The sequence below is a fragment of the Gossypium arboreum genome, chromosome 11 (assembly GCF_025698485.1).
Source record: "Gossypium arboreum isolate Shixiya-1 chromosome 11, ASM2569848v2, whole genome shotgun sequence".
Lineage (NCBI taxonomy): Eukaryota > Viridiplantae > Streptophyta > Magnoliopsida > Malvales > Malvaceae > Gossypium > Gossypium arboreum.
In genome coordinates this window covers 62,790,122-62,796,467 of record NC_069080.1, presented here as the reverse complement: position 1 = coordinate 62,796,467, position 6,346 = coordinate 62,790,122, and the positions used below count along the sequence as shown (strand labels likewise).

Here is a 6,346-nt window from a genome sequence, read left to right as displayed (position 1 = left end):
AGTACCGTAAGAGGAATTTCTTCATTGGTTTCAGAAGTAGAAATGCGAGGATCTGCTGCATCTAGTAGTGTTTTGTCTCCAACCTTAAGTTGATTTGGTGAGGTATTGAGCTCGTCCTGGCTCGGTTTTAGCCTATCGGGTGTTTTCGATTTCTGTGTCCGCCATTCATCTAGCTCCTCAATTTGTAGCCTTCATTCTTTATAGATAGGTCCCTTGTTGTTGTCTGAAGACGGCTCATATACGTTCTTTGTAACTGTTTCCTACACAGAAGGTTTCACCACGTGATCAGTACTAGTAGAATGATTTATACAACCACCTTTAATTTTTGATGTGTTACTCGAATTACAAGCTTGAATGGTGATTGTTTCGTCTCCCACACGAATTTTGAGTTTACCTGTACCAACATCAATAATGGTTCTAGCAGTCGCTAAAAAGGGTCTTCCTAAAATTAAAGGTACGTTACTATCCTCTTCCATGTCTAGAACAACAAATTCTACTGGGTATATAAATTTATCGATCTTAACAAAAACATCTTCAATGATACCCCTAGGAAATCTAATGGTTTTATCAGCCAATTGAATGCTCATCCTAGTTTGTTTGGGTTTCCCAAGACCTAGCTGTTTAAACATTTTATAAGGCATAACATTAATGCTTTCCCCAAAGTCAGCCAATGCATGATGAACATCTAAACTACCAATTAAACAAGGAATCATAAAACTCCCTGGATCTTTCAATTTGTTGGGTAGCTTATTCTGTAATCTGGCTGAGCAAACTGCATTTAATTCCACATGCGGTGCCTCATCCAACTTTCATTTATTTGTTAAAAGCTCATTTAAGAATTTGACTGCGTTTGGCATCTGCGAAAGGACTTCAATAAACGGTAAGTTTATATGTAGTTTCTTTAAAAGTTTAAGGAATTTACCATTGTTCGTCTGATCGGTCTTTCCTTGTCGCATTGGGATATGGAAAATGAGGTTTATATTCTGTACCCACGGGCTTTGGATCATTTTGGCTTACCTCATTCTTACCTTTGCTTACCATCATTTCTGGCCTTGGTTTTGCAACAAACCCTTCCTCATCTTGAATGGCAATCACATTGAGTTGCTCCCATGGGATAGATTCAGTGTTCCTTGGTAGACTACCTTGTGGTCATTCAAAAATTAACTTAGCGAGCTATCCAATCTGAGTTTCGAGCCCCTGGATTGATGTTTGTTGATTTTTAAGTGTTGTCTCAGTATTCTGAAAATGAGTTTCTGACACCGAGATGAATTTGGTTAGCATCTCCTCAAGGTTCGACTTCTTTTCTTTCTAGTAAGATGGTTGTTGAAAACCCGGAGGATGTTGTGGCCTTTGATTTCCTTGACCGCCCCACGAGAAATTGTGATGGTTCCTCCAACCTACATTATAAGTGTTAATATATGGGTTATTTTGGGGTCTAGAGCTATTGTTACCCATATATTGGACTTGTTCCTCCTCGATGCTAGGGTTGAAGGGTTGATATTCTGTGCGTGCTCCTCCTCCATTCGAATTGCACCCCATCACTGGATGTACCTAAGTAGAACCACACAAATCGTCAATCTTTTTATTTAAGAGTTCAACTTGGTTAGATAGCATAGTAACCGTATCGAGGTTGAAAACACCGGCTGCTTTCATCGACTTTGTTCTCATAACTTGCCATTAATAGTTATTCAGTGACATCTCCTCAATAAATTCGTAAGCCGCTTCAGGTATCTTATTATTGGTAGTTCCTCCAGCGGCTGCATCAATCATTTGCCAAGTTGAAGGATTTAGGCCATTATGAAATGTTTGAACCTATAGCCAAAGCTGTAACCCATGGTGAGGGCACCTTCTCAAAAGGTCATTGTATCTCTCCCATGCATCGTAGAGTTTTTCTAAATCCATTTGTCCAAAAGAAAAGATATCATTACGTAATTTGGTTGTTTTAGCCGGCGAAAAATATTTTAATAAAAACTTTTCGATCATTTGTTCCCAAGTAGTGATTGACCCTCGTGGTAACGAGCTTAACCATTGTTTAGCCTTATTCCTTAACAAAAAGGGAAACAACCAAAGGCGAATGGCGTCATCAGAAATGCCATTAATTTTAAAGGTATCGCAAAATTCTAAGAAATTTTCCAAGTGAGCGTTAGGATCCTCGTCCTGCAAACCATCAAACTGAGCAAACTGTTGTATCATTTGAATTGTGTTAGGTTTCAGTTCAAAATTATTTGCAGCTATAGCAGGTCTAACTTTACTTGACTCAGTTCTTGTTAAATTAGGTTTAGCATAATCATACATAGTGCGTGGAGCAGGATTCTGATTTACTGGATCAACAGCAATCGCAGGAGGTAGTGGATTTTCTTGGTTTTCAGCCATAAGTATCGTCCTTTGTGTATCTTAGGCTTTGCCTTATTTCTCTCTAGTTTCTGTGCACTGTGCGGTCGATCTCACCGTCAAAAAGTAGTGGTCCTGACGGGTTTCTTCTGGTCATAAACTAGAAAACCTGTCAGAAAAAAATAAATGAAGAATTTGAAAAGAAAATAAAAATTTAAATTGCAATAAAAGTAAAATGGCTAAAGTAATAAAAATCGAGTGCTCCCAATATCCTAGTTCCCCGGCAACGGCACCAAAAACTTGATTGAGTGATATTCGTAACATGTTTTAAAGATTTATAAATGAAACATTCTTAAGACTAACTTATTATCATGATTAAGGCAAGTGTACCTATCGAACAGAAGTATAGTTCAGCAAGACCGGATTGTCGAACCTAAAGGAACTACGAGTACTAGTATTTACTTCCTGTTTATTATCTAGCCTAAAAATTAAGAGGTTTGATTATCTAAACTAATTACTAACTAAGAATGCACAAAAAGAAAAATCGGGAAAATACTTCTGGGAAAATTCGATTGATTGAGACAATACCTAAGGAAAATCTACCTAGACTTCACTTGTTATTTGACTCTGAATCAGACGATTTATTCATTTGACTTGATCCGTAGAAATCCCTAAGTTATATTATTATCTCTCTCGAGACTAATAACGTCTAACCCTGGGTTGAATAATTGAAATCTCTTTCTAATTAACACCCTAGAATTGCATTAACTCGATCTATGGATTCCCTTATTAGGTTTCACCCTAATCTAGCAAAATCTTGTCACCCTATCTCTAGGCGCGCAATCAACTCTACTTAACTATGGCAATTTTACTCTTAAACAGGGTCTATTCCTCCGTTGAACAAGAGTGTTAACTTGAATCAATATCCTGGAATATTAAAACAAGAATTAAGAACACATAATTAATAACAAGTCAAATATTTATCATAGAATTCAGATAATAATAATGAGATCTGTCTTAGGTTTCATTCCCCTTAGGTATTTAAGGGTTTAGTTCATATTTAAGAAAAAAAACATCTCAAAAGCTTAAATATAACAAAACATAAGAAAACCAGAACTCCTGAAGGAACTTGAAGGGAGATCTCCAGTCTTAATGATGAATCTGACTCTTGAGATGGATCAATCGGCTCTAAGCATGTTTTAAGGTTTCGTAGGACCTTATAAGGGACAATGTGAATGAGATGAATGGATTTTGATTATGATTGTATAAATGTATATGAATGATGTGTATTATCTGATAATGCCTTGTAACCCTATTCTAGCGACGGATATAGGTTAGGGGTGTTACATTTAATTGGTATTAGAGCTACGGTGTAGTCGATTCTAGGACTAACGTAATGTGTGAGAGTCTAGCTATACACGTCATATATATAAACTACAATAGTGTGATGATTCCTGACAATTAAAAATGTGTTTTTATATAGAAAATGGATCCCGATCGAGCCGTAGCTGACGATGTGGAAAGTAATGCAGCTTCTCCCGCTCAATGGGCAGTGCCGACTGATTCTAGGCCTATTTCTAGTAGCCAAAGGGAGAGGCTAAGCAAGCCTTCTTCCAAATGATGAGTGAGTGGCTCACGGAGTTCGTTCGAACAAATATGGCTATTTAACAACCTCCACCCCCACATGTTCCTCAACAAGTCCCAATTGAGCCACAAGTGATAGATCCGATTTGGTTGAGAAAGCCGCTAATGGATAAGATACGTAAACACGGGGCTGAAGAGTTTCGTGCTACAGTTGATGATGATGCTGAGAGGGCTAAGTTCTGGCTCAAGAACATGATCAGAGTATTTGATGAATTGTCATATACTTCAGATGAATGTATCAAGTGTGTAGTATCTTTGCTTCGAGATAATGCATATCATTGGTGGAAAACGTTGACATCGGTGGTTCCTAGAGAACGAGTTACCTGGGAGCTTTTCCAATCAGAGTTTTGAAAGAATTAAATAAGCCAGGGATTCATTGATCAGAAGCATAATGAGTTTCTAGAATTGAAACAGGGTCGAATGACTGTGACTGAGTACGAAAGAGAATTTGTGCGATTGAGCAAATATGCTCGGGAATATGTTTCTACCGAAGAGATCATGTGTAAACGATTTGTTGATGGATTGAACAAAGATATAAAGCTATTAGATGGGATTCTGGAAATCAAAAGAATTCATTGTGTTAGTTGAAAGGGCTTGTAAAACCGAAGATCTCAGCAAAGAAAAGAGAAAAGTTGAATTTGAAGCAAGAGATTTGAGAAAGAGATCAACTAGTAAATCTTATCAGTCTGCATCGAAGAAATTTTGAGACTCGTTTAATCATTCCAATGCATCTGTGGGGCATTCAAATAGAGATCGAGTGAGACAACAGTTGAGCTTTAAAGCTCTAGCTATTTCGATTGCTAGTGTTGGCAGTTTGACCTAACCGACTCTAATGTAAACATTTGGGAAAAAGGCATCCCGGTGATTGTAGATTGAATGATCGGGTCTATTTTAAACGCGAATCACTGGATCATTTTATCCATGATTGTCTGGAGTTGGCTGAACAAGATACAATACAGAATGTGAGGCTGAGTAACACTTCAGTTAGTGGTAGACCACCCAGAAACATGGGAAATGTGAGTAGTAGCCAGAAAGCGACTAGAGACTCTGCTGTGAGATATGATGCTAGAGCATCTGCAAGAGCCTACGCTATTCGCGCTCGCAACGAAGCATCATCTCCAGATGTTATCACTAGTACTTTAACTCTTTATGATACTAAACTTATTGAATTGTTAGATCCAGGATCAACTCAGTCGTATATATGTGTGAATTTAGTATCCAAAAAGACTTTTCCTGTAGAGGCCATTGAATTTGTGATTAGAGTATCAAACCCCTTAGGCAAGTGCCTGTTAGTTGATAAAGTATGCAAGAACTGTCCATTGATGATTCGGGATAATTACTTTCAGGCCAAATTGATGTTATTACCATTTGATGAATTTGATATAATTTTGCGTATGAATTGGCTAACGCTGGGTGATGCTGTTGTGAATTGCAAAATAAATATGATTGATTTGAGATGTCAGAATAATGAGATTATCTGGATTGAATCAAATGATCTGAATGGCTTGCCAGCAGTGATTTCAATGATGTTAGCTCAGAAATATGTGAGAAAGGGTTGTGTAACACCCCAAACCTTGCCCAGACATTATGGCCGAATCTGGCATGTTACATTAAAGTGTTTTAGCGAAAACCGTGTTTTCATTGATGCGATCTCCTTAGCCTAAACCTACAATCGATATCACTCAAAGATTAATCCTACATACTTATCGAATACTTTACCAAAAGCCAGAATCTCACATTAACCTTACCTTACGCGAGAAGTATAACAACCCCTTCACTAACCACGATCAACTCCTAGATCTGCACCAATCGTAACTATTAAAACCAGAATAATAGGTGACTCATATCCGATACAAGTCCCCTTACCTTACTATGGCTATTCGGCCAACCTTAGTCAATGGATGAGGAATACTTACCAATACCGCAAACACCTAAAGAGCAATTCGGCAGAGAGCTAAGATCCGAGATCCGATACTAATTCCACTAGATTCGGTCAAAGAGTTCTCAGCCCTTGGGAGATTCGGCTTTTCGGCTTTTCAAACTTAGTATGGTGAATAAGGTTTATTTGGTACATGTCGAAACCATATTTTTAAAAGGGGTTTGAAAAACAAACGGGGTTCGACTTTTTTTTTGAAAAAAAACAAAAACGGAGTCACCACCAATCTTTTAAAGTGCGATTGGATCACTATAAAACGTTTTGACCTGTGAAATTATGAGAAAATAGGTTCGGGAGTCGGTTACGTACGAGGAAGGATTAGTACCCTCGTAACGCCCATAATTGGTACCAAATTGAGTAATTCTTGTCTTAGTGTCAGGAATTTGAAAGAATTTAAATAAATGATATTTCATTTAAACCATGATGTTTTGAGAG

General features: G+C 37.7%; 1 non-coding gene across 1 annotated transcript; it reads left to right on the top strand.

Moving 5' to 3' along the window:
- The first annotated feature begins 1,828 nt into the window (after positions 1-1,828).
- On the top strand, positions 1,829-1,935 carry LOC128284477 (small nucleolar RNA R71). Its single transcript, XR_008274902.1, has one exon. It is a non-coding gene; the product is annotated as a small nucleolar RNA R71 (small nucleolar RNA).
- Positions 1,936-6,346: the final 4,411 nt, after the last annotated feature.